Source organism: Coturnix japonica, chromosome 15 (genome assembly GCF_054131305.1).
Source record: "Coturnix japonica strain WE chromosome 15, WE-NBRP24, whole genome shotgun sequence".
NCBI classification, from domain to species: domain Eukaryota; kingdom Metazoa; phylum Chordata; class Aves; order Galliformes; family Phasianidae; genus Coturnix; species Coturnix japonica.
In genome coordinates, this window is record NC_140677.1 from 17,078,541 (window position 1) to 17,094,555 (window position 16,015).

The 16,015-nt window shown below is 45.6% G+C and overlaps 1 long non-coding RNA gene across 2 annotated transcripts; it reads left to right on the top strand.

The window, feature by feature from the left end:
• The first annotated feature begins 5,378 nt into the window (after nucleotides 1-5,378).
• Nucleotides 5,379-15,729, top strand: LOC146758402 (uncharacterized). Of its 2 annotated transcripts, XR_014934888.1 has the most exons (4): nucleotides 5,379-6,108; nucleotides 6,888-7,243; nucleotides 14,441-14,678; nucleotides 15,383-15,729. It is a non-coding gene; the product is annotated as an uncharacterized LOC146758402 (long non-coding RNA). The 2 variants fall into 2 exon arrangements; XR_014934887.1 differs by having other exon boundaries at nucleotides 6,888-14,678.
• The last annotated feature ends 286 nt before the right edge of the window (nucleotides 15,730-16,015 follow it).

Genomic DNA, 16,015 nt, shown 5'->3' on the forward strand with positions numbered 1-16,015 from the left:
CTGCATCTGCTGCAGGCTTCATTCCAAAGTGTTGAAGTCTGGAAGAATTCACTAAGTTACCGTGCGGTGTCAGCTCAGACATATGTAAAGTACAGGTAAGGATCTTCAAATACAAAACCACTCACATTAATAATCCCCAGGGGACATGAAGGAATGCAGGTCTCGGTGAAGGCAAACAGCATCTGTAGGCAGAAGGCCACGCATCAGAGACCTTTTCTTGTTGTTTGCTTGCATTGTAAGTGAAACATCTAAAATGACACTCCCAGAGGAGAATTATACCCAGGCAGTGGTGCACAGGCATGTATTAAAGTGCTCTTAGTACTTGTAAACACAATCAAATCAGATGGAAACATAGTGCAGAGTTCACTTCCAAAGGTCTTGAAGTTTGTTATTTTTCAGGCAAGATCTGATTGCTCAGGGTGTCAGTTTCATCACTATAAGGATGATTTCCCTCCTGAAGCAGAATCTGTTCGTCCCAGTCTCACAGGAAGGCTGAGCCTCACAGTCCTCATTTCCATATAGGGAAAACGGTCTTGTAGTTTGCAAGTGTAGCTGCAGTAGAAAGTAGATCAAGTCTGTCTTTGATGCCAGGAATGAAGTACGAGGAACTGTGCTCGTTTCCCAGTTAAGGGCCATCAAGGTACATTGATGTACATTATACTTGATAGATCAGAATATTGCATCTCATTTAAATGTCAGTGGGGTTTTTTGGTGTTTTTTCTGCATCCATGTTATTTTGTTTCCTTGTCTTTTGTTATTTCTAGGGCTCATGTGCTTCTGTTACTGTCTGATTCCTTTCTCTGCTGTTGTTGTAGAAGGTTTTCAGGTATCAGGTGGAATATTTTCCATGAGTGAGTCCACAATCATAGTTTAAATGTTTGTGGGATTTTTTTCCATGGTGCACAGCAGAGGTGAAAGGAGTCCATCTGTCCTTGCACTTGAGGCCTGATTTATGCGTCCTAGCCTTCCACTCGTGACCAGCTGCTGTTCTGTAAGGTGCTTTCCTAAATAGCTCAAGTAAAATCTGAGCTTCATAAATAGGGAGCAAGACGATTGCTTAACAAGGAATGCTACTGTTTTCCAAATCCTATTATGTTCTTTACCAAGTACACTTGTCATGTGAGCCCTTTTACTTTCTCTTGGTGCTTTACTGTAAACAGAAGAAGTAGGTTTGATAGACCAGAGGAGGAAAAACATCAGGATGTTGCGTTCTCACTGGGTGAAACTTTGCAGAAGTGTGGAAGAACACATTGTTCATCATGTGATTCTTCCCTGTTGTGTTTGCTCTCATGCTCACAGCCGAATGACCGTCAAATTCCAGCTTCAAACTGGCACAGCATCGCAGCTGATGGTTTTGCTGTTCAAGTTATTGGAAGTCTTATCTGAACTATGAAAAGCAGGGATTCTTTGCTTTCTGAACATGTGGGGTGTGTTTGAGTCACAGCTTGATGCTTTTGTCCTGCAGCTGTGGCAGCTAGAAACTTCTCTTATGTGATAGCTGCCATTCTTATGCAGGCATCTGAATTTGACACCTCAGTTTTCAGGAGAAAAGTCTTCAGTTATTAATATTGCTTACTATGATTATAGCTGATAAGGAGCCCTTGTCACCAACCCTGCGTGAATTCAGAAAATGAATGATCTGAAAAAAACCAAACATGACAGCCATAAGGGGGAAAGAAGAAGTAGAATGTATGACTGAATAATGTAGGCAGTGGCACAGAGTAGGTGGCTTATTACTGTAATTTCTTAAATGTTGGTTGTGAGCTTATTTTGGGAGAGGCTTACGTAAATCAAAAGGGAAGGATGGTCTTTGATCAATCAACAGGTGAGCGACTGTGGGTGAGGGATGCTGGTGAGGAGTCAAGCTGATTGAAGAGATTGATGAGGGTGTAGGAGATATTTAGCATAAAGAAATCTTTGGACTAGGACAGAAAGTCCAGCCCAAGTTAGAATGATCTCAGCCTGTAAGTTCCTTCCTTAGTGGATTTTGCTGGCTAGAGATTTCAGATGTTTTCTTCCTGGCAATAAAATAGTTTCCTTCTAGGGGAAAAAAAACCAAACCAAAACAAAACTGTAAACCCCACAGGATTATGATATCACAGATGTGAGAACTACTGACAGAGACTGCTGGATCTCCTTCATGGAATGGCTTTTAAACAGAACCAGGCACAACCTTTTGTTTCTTTATGCTGCCCGTGGTTTGTCCTTTTACTTTGAGCTCCTTAGTACTGAATGTGCAGCTCCAGGGTTCTTCAGGAATGAATCAAGTGAAATGACGGATAATTCTCATGTTCTCTTTAAACGGCGAATAACAGAATTTTCATTTCTCCTAAATATTTCTGAGACAAAATAGTTAAGGACAGTGGAAGTGGTATTTCAAGTTACACTGCCAAAGCATATCACAGTACAGTGCTACTGGCCTGGTTTTCCATTCTGGTCACCATTCCAATCACCAACATGCTGATCCTGTCTCCAGTGTCAGTCTTTGTGCGGTGCTGTTTTGTGCACTAAACAGGCAGTGTGCTGCCCTCCACACCACCCACGAAGGAGCTATGTGTGTGTCCATCAATGTGCATCTGACACATTCTGTGATGGAAGTCACTGTGCCTTAGGCCATTAAATGGATATGGTCTGAATTTGATTTTCTGTACTGATAAAGTTAGTGTTTCTGTCACTCTATGCCAGTAGTCCGGTGACTGGACTTAGAAAGCATGTCAGTTTGCTCCTGTAATTGCACCTAACTTTGAAGAATAATTGATTTTCAATACCATTGTTCCATAGTGCTCCTCAAATATTTCACAAATTAAATTCCATTTGAAATGCTTCAGGCAATCTGAAAGAGGAAACTCCCCTTAAAAATACCTGTTATGCAGAGTTTTCTAACTTCCTTGTTTGTCTGGCAGTGATTCAGCCTGGTTGATGCTGACTCAGTTATAACTCTTGTATGTGACTCTTTATGTTCCTGTTTTCATACTTTTGTTTTATTGAGGGACTGGTTCTTCTGGTCATGGGTTTACATACTGTGACTCAGGTGCAATGCAGACAACACGGCAGTTACAGGAGAAAGCCTGTTAATATCAGGTATGTTAGTACTTACGTTTTCCTTGTGCCTTTAGCTGAGAAATTCATACAGTCATAGAATGCTTTGGGTTGAAAGGGGCCTTAAATTTCCAACTCCCTCCAACAGCTGGTTGTCTCCCACAAGGACAGGCTGCCCTCATCCAGCCTGGCCTTGGCCATCTCTAGGGTTGGGCACCCACAGCTTCTCCAGACAACGGTGCCAGGGCCTCACTGCCCTCTGAATAAGACACACGAGGGTTGAGCAGGTGATCCAAGACAGCTGGCACAGCTTCACCAATGGTAGATTGTGCCTGACCAACCTGGTGACCTGGTGACCTACGATGGAGTGTTGGCATCACTGCACAAAGGGACAACAACTAATGGCATCTACCTGGGCTCGTGCAAAGACTTTGGCACGGCCCCTTATGCTCTGCTCTTGTATGGCCCCGATGGGTTAGTGCATCCAGGTCTGGGGCCTTTAACATAGGAAAGCTGTTGAACTTCTAGCGATGGTCCAGAGGAAGCCATGAGGATGCTCGAGGGCTGGAGTGCTGCTATGACAGCAGGCTGAGGGAGCTGGGCTTTTCAATCCGGCTTCAAGGAGACCTCGCTATGGCTTTACAGTACTTAAACTTAAGTAGGAGGGGAATAACATTTTTACACAAGTGATAGGACAAGGAGGAACTTCCTTTGTATGCCCAGCAGAGGCAACGCTTCGCCCGCCCGGTGCCAGCCCTTGGTGCTCCTTGTGCCTCGCTCCGCTCGCTCAGAGCTGCGTGCCGCTGCCGGCTTGGAGCGGTGTCAGACGCGCCGCGGATGCTTTGTAATTTGAATGCTAAAACGGAGCTGTGCCCGAGGGCTTGCACGCACGTGCCAGGAGGTGGAAAAACAGCAAGCAAACAAACGCGGCCTTTGCAGCGGGGCTCCCTCAACTCTGCCGCAGGCAGGAGCCGCCTTCTTTGTTTTACTCCGTGTTTGGATTTTCAGATGTTGGAGCGCTCTGCCTTTCATTAGTCTTGGATATGGTGAGGACAGACCGTATCTGTTGGCTCCCAAGGGCTAAGAACCAAATGTTTAGCTGCTCTGGATAAACCTGGCATTGAAAGTATGTTTGTACAGCTGTCACCTTTGTCCCTAAGGCTATTTATTGTCTCCTGTGGTCAGTGGGTGTTTCTCATGCATCTTTCGGAGGACAGCCCGGGAAGGGACACACCTTGTGGGAAAGGTTCTTGAAGTCTGTGCCCTTTTGACACTGTCCCGAGTGGAGCAATGTCCTGAAAACCTGCATTTTCCTCAGCCGGCATCTAAAGTTCAAAAGTACAGTTGAAAGTTAAGGACAGAGAAGTCGGGTTTTTTGAATTCCTTCTTATAAATGCATCAGTGTAGGTGTGTGCTGGAAGGGATTCAGAACGAATTCTGTCTTTCTCAGAGCTCTGTGCACAGCACAGATTCAGTTCAGCCGCCTCAGGTACCTTCCAGCATTCTGTCAGTCCTGCTTTCTTTCTGAACAGCAGCTGTTTAACACTGACCTGTTTGCCTTGGGGATTTCTGCAGAGGTGCTTTTCACATCCAGTGGTGCACAGGAGACCGATGGAGATGCTCTGGGACAGTCCCCAGCTGAATTCCTTCAGCCCTCAGTCCTGGTCTGAACCTGCTCTATAGTAACGCTGTGTGTGGAAGCAGCAGTTTGGTAGATAAAGATGCTCCTTTTTCCCCTTTAATATAACTGCTGCAAATGAGGGGTTTCCTCAGGTGGGCTTTTCTTCTTTTCCTCCTTTTTCCCTCTCTCTGATCCTGTTTAAATCTGCCTTAACAAATTATTCCACCTAAAACTCAGGATTCGGTACCATTTCACATTAAATGTTGGGGTTTTTTTCTCACCATCTACGTAACATTTCTCAATTCTTGTGAAGCCGAGCTCAGAGTTCACTTTTGCTTTGAAGACTGCAAAGCCATGTTTTGCTGTTGACGCTGGGTGAGTGTACAGTAAGAATGAAGTGACACAAAAGGCTCAGCTGACCTCGCCTCTGCCTTATAAGAACGTGTTCTGCTCGTTGGGGGTGCCAGGAAAGCAGTTCTGTCCAGTGCATTTGTCAGCAAGAGTTACCAGCCCTCGTTTAGAGTCAAGGGTTGCGCAGATTAATTGCATAGTAGTTTAGCTGTGCTCAGTGCAAGGAGTGCAGGAGTTGAATATCACTGAGTAACCGCAGGGGAACCCCGAGTTAATCAGTGTCCCTGCTGATGGTGAGCAGTCCTGCATCACTCAGCAGAGCTGCTGCAGGAGTCCTTTGCAGCCTCCTATTTTTAGACCTCGGAGGAGGGCTGTGTCCATCGTCACACACGGTGACTAACCCTCCTGGAGTGCTCTGTGGGCCTATAAATACTGGGTGTGCTATTTCAGTCTCAGTACCTGTGAGGCAGATCGGTGCGTGAGGGCAGCTCCGTGCTGCTGAGGGCAATGTTCCGTCCCACACCTGCCCTCAGGTTACAGCTGTGCTGTGCTGCTGGGCTGTGCTCACACACAGAACCAAACGAGGCAGCTCTCGTTTCTGAGTCCTTGTAAGACAAATCTTGGCCAGTGAGAGTTTCTAAGGGAGATCTGCCCAGTCTGGAGGTGGAGTGCTTCCAGCTGTTCATTGCAAACAGCAGACCTGCACTGAAGGACGTTACTGTTCTTAGCACTGTATATTGTGTGCGGTCTCATTGCTGTAAAATAACATATATGTACATATGTTTTAAGATATTGGAGTATCCTTACAGTTGTGGAAGTGTGTCCTTAGGCAAGCATTATAAGTGCGAATGCAGCTATTTAACATGCACATGTAGCACTTCATCACTATTGTGATCCTATAATACAGCTGGCTGGTCTTTTTAATTCAGCTGGAGTACTTATCAGGAAAAGAGCTGAACTGGACTTGTATCTCACTTGCTGCTGTCTTGTAATATTGGCCCTTCTGCTTAAATTTAGCCCATCTGTATTCATATTCTCAACCAGTGACCAGCCTCTTCCTTTTGCTGTGTATGCGGCAGTGCCCAGCTACAGGCAAGGTAAGTGAACTTATAGGGCTGCTCTGACTTTCTGTTCTTATTAAAGTACAAGCTGGATGAAGATTTCAGGGCTGTTTTGTGAGCTCTGACAGCTTAAACGTGCTTAATGTTGCCAGGGAGAGCAAAGGAAAACTGTTCTTTTTATGTAGGTGTTGAGATGAAGATTTGCTGTGATGCTCTCAGCTTTACGGAGGAACTTCTAAAAGCCCCTAATGTAGATTGCACCAGGTGAGCAACCTGGAAATTAAAAAGCATTTGTTCCCATCTGCAGCTTTGGACAGATCACGTGCACTGCAGCAACTTACAGATCCTGAAACAGGCAAAGAAATAGAAAAAAAAAAAAGTTCAGTCTTTTGCTGTAGTCACTGAGCTGCATTGGATTCCTTCTGGCAATGCTGTAAGGCAGCTGCTCTGTCAACTGCAAGACAGCAAAGTTGTGTCTTTTTAAAGATGGGGCTGTGTCTGTATGTCGGGTCTGCACGACAAGGGTTTGATGGCAGCTGCAGCAGTGACCTCTGGTGGTCTCCAGCAGCTGCCCCAGCTCAGCTCAGAGCCAGATCCACCCAGGACTAGAAGGGTGGTGCTGGTGGCCTGAGCTGAGCCTGAGCAGTGCTGTCTATGCTCTGGGGATGTGGGGAAGGTGTTTGCATTTGCTTTAGCTCTCGCTGCTCTGATTAGTTACCAGCAGGTAATAAATTACAGCAATCAGTCTATGCTGAGTGTTTTGACAGTGATAGTAACTGGTCATTGACCTCCCTGTCCTTACCTCAACCTGTGAGATTCCTTTTCCTCCATCCTATTTCCCCCCTGTTCTGTTGAGGAGTGGAGCATGGTGCGGTGGAGCTGAGCTACCTGTTGCTGGATCACAACAGTGTGTGTGTGCTGCTGGGAACCTGTGTGAGGATTCCACCATCATTTTAAAAGAAATCTGAGCAGTGGGAGGACGTTTAAGGAGGGAGCTGAGGGGCTGCTGGGAGCGGCATTCTGACCAGCACAGCTGCAAAAACATGAAACTTTTCCCCTGAAGATTTGGAGGAAAATGTTGGTGTTTCCTGTTGCAGCAAGTCCTGGGAATGTGTAAATGGAGCAGAGAAAGAGGAGGGAGCCTTCATCCTGCCCAGCCGTATTTCTGAAGGTGGTTTGCGAAGCCTCTGAGTCATACAGTATTATCACAGAGTCCCCCCTCCTCCTTTTTTTCCCTCCATTCTGACAGCTTAGATCTGGGTGGGAGAATTTTGCCCTCTGGCTCTCACCCTTCTTAATATTCTGCAGTAGCTGGAATAAAAACATATAAAACTCATCATGCTCTTCTAATACAGAACAATGTGGTCTACAGCCTGCTGGAAGGAAAACTTGCATCGGCTTAGAGTATAAATGAAGAAGCTTGAGGCAGAAATTAAGAAGTAACACAAATCATCAGCAGTCTCTGATGGTACAGAAACGTGAATAGAAGGGCCGTGTTTCACTTGGAGATCATAAGCTCAGTCAGTGCATCAGCGGGGTGACACATCAGTGTGCAAAGTGTGCTCAGGACAAACGGGGGCTTCCATGTGCTTTCTTTTGTTGCATCTTTTGAGTGAGCTTTCTGCTTCAGGAGCTCTGTGAGGGGGCTTAATGGCTTTCTGCTGGTTCTCTGTTATATAGTCACGTAGCTCTTCCCTTTCTATCTTTTCCCTTGGCATTAGGGAGCAGCTTCTTGCTGTTTGCAGAGGTAATAACCAGCAGGTTACATTAGCACAGCACTTTCTTATATAGTGAGAACATTCCACAATGGGTAGGTGTTCTGTTTCACCAGGCAGAGCACATCACAGAGCGTCTGTTTAACGTGTGATTAAGAACCTATGAAGCTTGATAGATCAACTGCCCAGGGAAATAAAGTTCACTTTGTTTGGAAGCAAAGACAGAAGTGGAGCACTGTGTTCACAGTAAGGTTTGTACTTCTTTCCTCTTTTTAAGAAGAATAAGAAAAACAACTGAGCACCTGCCTGGCAGAATAGCTGTTCTCAGTCATATGAATGGCAGTAACTGCTTTTGGGATGTTGTCTTAGATCTTCAGCACTTCAGTAGTGTTTAGCATCTGATTTAGGCCTTAAAAGGTATGCAAATCAGTATTGGTACTCACCAGAACCTCCTCTTCTCTAGGCTGAACAAGCCCAGCACCCTCAGCCTGTCTTTACCCCGGAGGTGCTCCAGCCCCCTGAGCATCCCAATGGCCCTGCTCTGGGCCGGCCCCATCAGCTCAGGGTGCAGAAAATGAAATCCTTCTGGACAGACGTCAGCCGTGGTATAACTGCGCTGATTTCATTTGCCCTACATGTTTGGTTTGGATTTTATGCAGGGTCTCATACGGGTTTTATGCTAATCATGCTAATGGTTTTGCAGAAGAAAACGTCTTAGAAGCACAATTTCCTTGTAGTATCTAAATCTCCGTCATGTAGAACAGTCCCAGGTTGTACATTACCTACAGACAAGGCCGCGTTTAAATGCAGAATAACTGGGGGAAGAACCTGTCTTTACAGTGGGGTTGGGAGCACGTGATTAATGAGCTGGAAGACTTGCTGGAGCTGAGCCCTGACAGTGACCGTTCTTATTCCTGCTCCAGATAACATTATGTTTGCTCCATTTTATTGGCACACATGAAACACCTAAGCATGGTGCCGTCGCATCCCTCCTACTATACTAGGATAGTTGCCACCACAAATTACAGGGTCATGACTGACCGAGAAGGGCAGGGCTTGGTCTCTTGTACCTTTTTATGGTATTGCAAATAGCTATGCAGTCATCCTGGAGGAACAGTGCAAGAAAACAAATTACAGGCTAAGCCAGTCTGCCGGTGTCTCGGTGCAAGAGTTTGTTTATGTTAGTTTCCCTCTGCCAGTTCTTCCAGAAAAAGGAAATACAGGGAATGCTGCCGTATCAACAAGATCTTCAGCAGGTGTAAGGCTACCAGTGAAATAAGCCACCTGGGAGTGCACCCTGGGTGCTGCACTGGGGTAGAACAGTTAAAGACACTCGATGGTTCCTTTCTTGGATAAGAACTGGGAAGCGGACTAAATGAATGTGAAGTTCAGTTGGGACAAACACGCTTCTCCAGAAAATCATAGAATGACCCAGGTTGGAAAAGACCTTGAAGACCATCAAGTCCAACCGCAGCCTAACCAGTACCCTAACTCTAAAAACCCTCCGCTAAATCATATCCCTGAGCACCACATCCAGACGGCTCTTAAACACATCCAGGTGCAAACAAAGAATCCTCTATAGAAACGCAGTCCAGCAGAGAGATTTGAGAGATGCAGTGACTTATAGCCTTACTAAAACAGAACCATGTGAGCTGTGATCCTCAATAACAGCTCAAGTGCTGTCCTGGCCTGCAGCGTCACTGTCCTTTATGTCTCACGGTACCCGTTTTCTCTGTAAAATGTGTGTATTGTCAGCAGTTCTTAGTCTGTTCTTGTTACAGTTAATAAAAGATAGGATTGAATATTTCAGCTAACCATTGCCATGGGGTGTGGTTTATTTTAGCTCTCTGCTGAGTTATTTCTGAGAATGGCCATCCTTCTTTCAAACATGTTTTACGTTTTGTTCCTATTCTCAGATACCGGCTTCTGCTGAAGTCTTTGCAGGGCTATGCAAATGCTAGTTTTAGCTCTAAATAGCTTCTCTATTTATTCAGAACTAAAGATTTGTGGCAAGACAAGCTTTTTTAAGAGCAAGTCTGTATCTTAGAACCAGTGATTTGGCTGCTGTGCAAGAGTTGAACTGACCCTGACCAATGCAGGTGAGGATTGGCCTCTGCACGTCCCACATCTCTGCCTCATCTCTGGAGGCGAATGGTGCCTTCAAGGCCAGGTTGGATAGGCAGCCTGATCTAAGGGGTGGAGACCAGCCCAGCCCATGGCAGGAGGTTTGGAGCGAGATGATCTTTAAGGTCCTTTCCAATCCAAGCCTTTCTATGTGTCTGGGACAAATAGGCACAAATAAGCAGTTAGATGAATGATTGCAGTCAAAACTGTGGTCATTCCTGAACAGGCTGTTTGCTCTGGGAAAAAAAGGGGTGATGAAAAATATATGGTATGAAGTTCCATGACTGCTGATGTTCTCAAGCCCCATAAATAGTCTGTGACTGCAAACACAAATTCAGATTTGTTAATCAGCCCAATCCCTGGAGAGAAATGGGAAAAAACTGCATCGCAGATACTGCATCCATCATTGGTGTCATTACTGTCACTTCCTATTTGCTTTAATAAGGAGACAGAGACCTAGAAAAGGAGTCTAAGGCTGTGATTGGCAGCACAGGGAGGAACCTTTGCAAAATGGAGCCAGCTTGTTTCCAAGTCACTTCTAAACTAACAAGCTTTCTGCTACTTTTAGACTGCAAAATATGTAATGTCTCCTGTGCTCACCCTGATACACGGGGTGCTTTTATCGTCATTCTCATCACAGTCGTGCTTTAAGAAACCTCAGAAATATTGTCTTATCTGTCATAAAATCCAACCTTTTATAATAGCTACCAAAACTCTTAATTCGTGGCTGCTCTGCTTCATAGCAGGATTGTGATTTCCATTTAAGAGGAAAGAAAAAAAAGCAGTTTGTCCAAGATTAGTGACGAGAGGCAGCAGTTTCAGTAGCAGCTATAGCCATTAAGGGTGCTTTCTTGCTAAGCCCTGTCACCTTTCTTTTAAGACAAGTGTTTCTGCATCTTTTTGAGCCTGTAGGCTATAAAACAGTACCATATTTATTTGGCACACTTGTGTTTTTCTTGTTAGTCAGATTTTTCTCCTTTCTAACTTGAAGGCTGTGAACTGTTTCCAGTCAGTCTGATGCTTAAGGGCCAGGAGCCTTATAAGAACAAACGAGAGGCTAAATTTTGCTTTTGCTTACAGTGGGTTTGTGCCAGCAAAACTCCGCTGAAGTTACTGGAGTAGAGTTACCCTTGTGCAAAGCCAGAGTAATAGAGTGACCTGGATTAATTCCACTCCATTAATTACAACTTTCCCTCTAGTCTGATTTTCTCATTTCAGCAGTAATAAAGGCTGGTAGTGAGAGGGACTATCAGAATGAAGACTATGGTTTTTCATTTCCACCTTACAAACGATGCTGACGTTCTGTGTGCTTTAGTGACCCGTTACCTTTCCTGTTCACAGCTGACTGTAACGTTCAGTCACCTTCAAATCACAAAACAGACACTGGACACTCAGCAGTGGAAAGGAATCGGAACAGATGGACATTTACATAGGTTAATAGCTGCTAAAAACAATTCACTGCAGCAGTTCCGGAATTAACTTTCCAGTAATTGTAGAGCTGCTTGGGAACCTGCATAATTTCAGAGTGCCACGTTTGGACCAGCAGCTGAGTGTCCGTGTAGTAGAGCTATAGAACGGGGACTTCTCATTGTCAAGATTTAGTTGGACTGTGGATGGATTTGAAAGTCAAAAGCTGCTTGATGTCGGTCATCCTAGCACAGAAAACAGGCAGCTTTCCCAAAGACATCCAACCCAAGAACGTCAGTAAGGAAGAGTACAGAGCACTTTCTGCAGGCGGTGCTGCACAGACTTGGAGGAGTTGCTGGCACTCACTTGGCAGTTCTCTTCTGCAGGGATGAACCTGTCCACTGCCACGGACTGAGCCTGTTTATTAATACTGGGTGTGGGCACAGACTGAGAGATCTCCAGCCACTGTGCAAAGAAGGATGCTTAATTTTAACCATATTCAACCCAAACAACAAAAGCTAACTGTCGTTAACCTTCTTGGCCTGCATCCCTAAAACAGTTCTATCTAAAGCTGAAATACTCACGCCAGTAGGCAAGAGCAGCAAGGCAGGAGCAAGACTGTGGGTGGTGAGAACAGATGCAGCACGCAGAAATATTTTAATGCTGCAGTTTTACTTCAGCATGGAGGCGGGCTGTGTGTGTTCGGGCAATGCTGTGAGCCAGGAGAAGAGCCCCAGGCTGCCACCCACATTTGTCAGTATTCTCACAAGGGGAAAAAAGAGAATATTTTCTGGGGGCGTGGGGGGGGCTGAGGCCAAACACCCCACGGTGAGTCTGGGAGGAGTCTTTAAAAAGTCTCAAATAGGTTGTGGATTTTTGGAGGGTTTCCTCCCCTGCCCCAAGTTTTTATGTGCGTGTTTGTTTCACGGTTTGTGGTGGGTTGGTTTTTGTCAGATCTGCAGCATGGCTATTTCTGTACAAGTTATTAGACAGTAAAAAGGGAGAGAAAAGGAAGGCTGTTTGCAGTCTTGGAGGACTTTGTTACAAAAGCAAACATTAGAGTTTAATAGATTTTCACGGATGTGAAAACAGCTCCAGCAGGGGAGCTGAAGAGAGGATGGTGGATAAGATTCTGAAAGGGTTTTTGACTGCTGGGCCTCTGATCAAACCTGGCTGCTAACAGCATCAGTGGGGCCAAGCAATCACAGGTGTGTGTCTGTACACCACTTCCTTGTCTTCGAAGTACACAGTGCTTTGTGGGTATGTAAAAGGACCAGGAATCTCTGAATGCTGCGTGCATCCTGGATGACTTCAATGAACGCTGGGTACTTTTCACTGTGCAGGTGTACGTGTGAGCTCTGATGTTCATCGTTTCATAATGCAACAGGAAAGATCTCCAGAGCCCCTCTGTGAGTGAAGATCAGTCAGTCAAGACTGCTGTGATCTTTGTGACCTGACTGTCCTGGCTGCTTTCAAAAAGCACCATAAGGATAGTGGCTGTGAAACCCCTGTACTGTACGACCTGTGTGTGCTCCCCGCTTCTATACACAAGTCACTAAGCAGAGCATCCCTCATTCCAGTGAGTGGACGTGTGAATTACTAGCAAAACTGCTCGTAGTTGTGGACATCTCATCCTTGCTGTTTAGCTGAGAAGTTAAAACAGTAAACTGGAAACATCATTTGTCCTTTCAGCCTCAGCTTTTTCAGTCTGTTTCCCAGAGAGGTGAAAGTAGCTGTGTTGGCTGCCTCAGTACGTGTCTTCCCATGCATCTCCTGGGAGCACTGTGCAGAGTTCTACTTGTGCTTACTCTTTGCTTGGAGGGGGGAGCAGCCTTAATGAGTCCTGTGAGAGTCATTCTTAGGTTTTTGCCTTGGAAAACGAGAGGATCAGAGGCACACTATAAAGGAGCTGGTGTGCTCCTTCAGTGACAGAAAGGGAGACAGATGGTGAGCTTTGGTTCTTGAAACCTCCATCCATTTCTGCAAGGAGAGGACATTCATTCTTTTAGGCTCTCTGCATTATTTCAGTCTCTAAATGCAGTTAACAGTTTCACTTAGTGAAGTGTGCTTTAATTTCTGTCCTGTGCCTTCCAGCTGTAGTACTTGAGCAGTGGAAATGCTGTGTTTTCCCCAGGGGGGGAAGACAGTCTTGTGAAGGACAAAGTGTTTGGGAGCCATTGGGATAAAAAGGAAGTTCAGGAACCGCATGGCATAAGTTTCAAAGAAAATCCCCAGGATGGTTTTTTAATCTTATAAAGGAATGATCTGCTCCACTTCTCCCTTATTTGTGACTTGTGTTTAGTTATGTCGGTGCGTGCTGTAAGATGTGCTGCTTTAGTTACGTTACCCAGGCTGAAAACACCAGAGGAGAGCAACAAGGATGAGACGGCATCATGGAATACAGTGCAGTTTATAGCATGCATGTGCTGTACAAGCATTCTGACTGTCAATATGCTCTATTTGTTGTCCATAAAATTCCTCTCATTCGCTTCCAGGGGAAGACTGGGAAGTCCTTCTGTTCCACGTGTTGTCTGTTCACCTTACAGACTGCATTGGAATAGTTAGACTGACATTTCCTATTTATGCACAGCTGGGTACAGGATGGGCAGTAACACACGAAGCTGTCTGGGATTTGCCCACCTGGCTCTGGTGATATCAGCACGGTTCGGTCCCTGTAGCAGTTCAGTGCTGCTGGTTTTTGCACTTTGCTGGTCAAACACTTCAGAAATAGTTGCAGAGGAGAGTTCTGTGTTTTTTTGTTTTGAATCCACCTTGGTGTGTGTGGGGGAGGCAGCTCTCGGCCCTACACTGACTGCTTTGGCAGACCCATCCAGTTTCCTCTGTAGTGTTCTCCACATGTGGTTGTGAAATCCAGTGGCTGACCTCTTTTCTAAATACTGAGTCACCATTCTTTTAAAATAAGTGATGCCAGAATTCTCCCTTGTTTTCAGGACCTTTCTTTCTACTTCTGCAAGTATTGAGCATTTCTCTCTTGTCCATTCTGCACAATCACTTTTCAAGTAACTTTATTATTCTTTTTGCTTTACTGTGTTGTGGTGTAAGCAACTGTTTGGTTTGGCTTCCAAGCAAAAGATCTGCTAACAAAGACTGCTTTCCTTCAGCAATGCAGGAGCAGCCACCGAGGAGTGTGCTGTGCCCCACAGTTAGCACAGAGCGTGTTCTTCACGTGGGCACACCTTCTGTGTGTAGAACACGGACAGTAACGATGGCGTTAGCAAAGATGAAGTGTTCTGTTTTCTCAGTTCAGTTCTGAGCAAATAGCTGATGTGTCTTCACTGCTCTACCCAGCTGGAACCACCTGATGTCCTGCATTATTAACGTGGTTAAATGGAATTGCCTGTAAGTAAATGTCTTAGCTTGGCCTCTCGCTAACAATGCTAGACTTTGGCTCAGAGGTAAAAAGGGACCAAATGTAAGCCTGGCCTGCAAAACAGCCAGCAGACTGAATGAGTTCGCTTTTTATTGGTGAGTTGTTGTGTGCTTCAAGAAAATGACACGCAAAGCTCATAGCAGCCTCACATGGATTTGGTTGAAAAACCCAGTGTTGCACAGTGAAAAGGGCGGCTCACTCTTTTATCTGTATGGTTTAACAAGGCAAGTCTGATTTTGGGCCTCCCCTGTTGCAAATTACACATTCCACTCTCTGTACCGCTGATCTGATCTCATTGTTAAGCACCACAGTTCTCTCTTCTGTTTTAATAATCACACAAAGGTCTGGAAAACTGCCATAAATCAATAAAAACGCAAGGCTTACTTCATGGTTTCCTGGCTAGCTCTCTCCTAGGCTGCAGTGAACCTGCCTATACCCTTCGGAAATGTTACTGACAACATTATGGGGTTTCGTTCTGTACAATGTAATGTTTGTGAGAGGATGAGGTGATTCAAGTCACAGGCTCGGGGTATGGTGTCACTGCAGTAGTCAGAAGTGGCATTTGTGCCTTGCTGCTCCCATAGGGATGCTGTGGGGCTCTGTTTCTGTTGGAAAGATTTCAAGTTCGCCACAGGCAAAGAACAGGTTTTTGCTTTCTGTATTGTGCTTTCAGCATAATTGATCGCATCAGGTTTTGTGTGCGGATGGACAGGAGTTTGCTCCACATCAGACATGAAATGTTAGGAGTACGGTGTATGGAGGATGTCAGTGCTGGTTTAGCCTCAGACGTGGGGTCAGAGCCTCTTCTGTGAACCTCTCCACATTCCTCAGGATGCGATGGGAGTGTTCTACCGCTTAGAACAGCCTGAGGTGACTCCTGAAGTGTCTCTTACGATGAACCTTCGGTACTATTGGATTCTCAGAGAAGAGTCTTACATTTTAGGTAGGATGATAAGACACAGATAAAATGGTGAAGCTGTATTGTACGGGCCGCTCCAAAAGTAATGCCTGCGGATTATTTCCATGGGAACTGCACCGGGTGCAAAGATCGCAGCAGCACAGTTGGGTGCAGCAGTGTCCGCTACAAAGCGCCGTGTCTCAGCACTGTCACTACCAGCAGCTCCGCGGTTTTGCCAGCAAAGATCAAGACCTGAATGCAGCGCTGCTAAAAGCTGCATGGCCAGATCTGGGGCTTTTCTTTCCTGTCAGTGCCCCCAGTGCTGCAATGCAGCACATCACAGCGCTCACACGCACTGCCTGGGCTCCATCCACATCCACAAGTGGAGCTGGACGCCTTTGGCTGCCA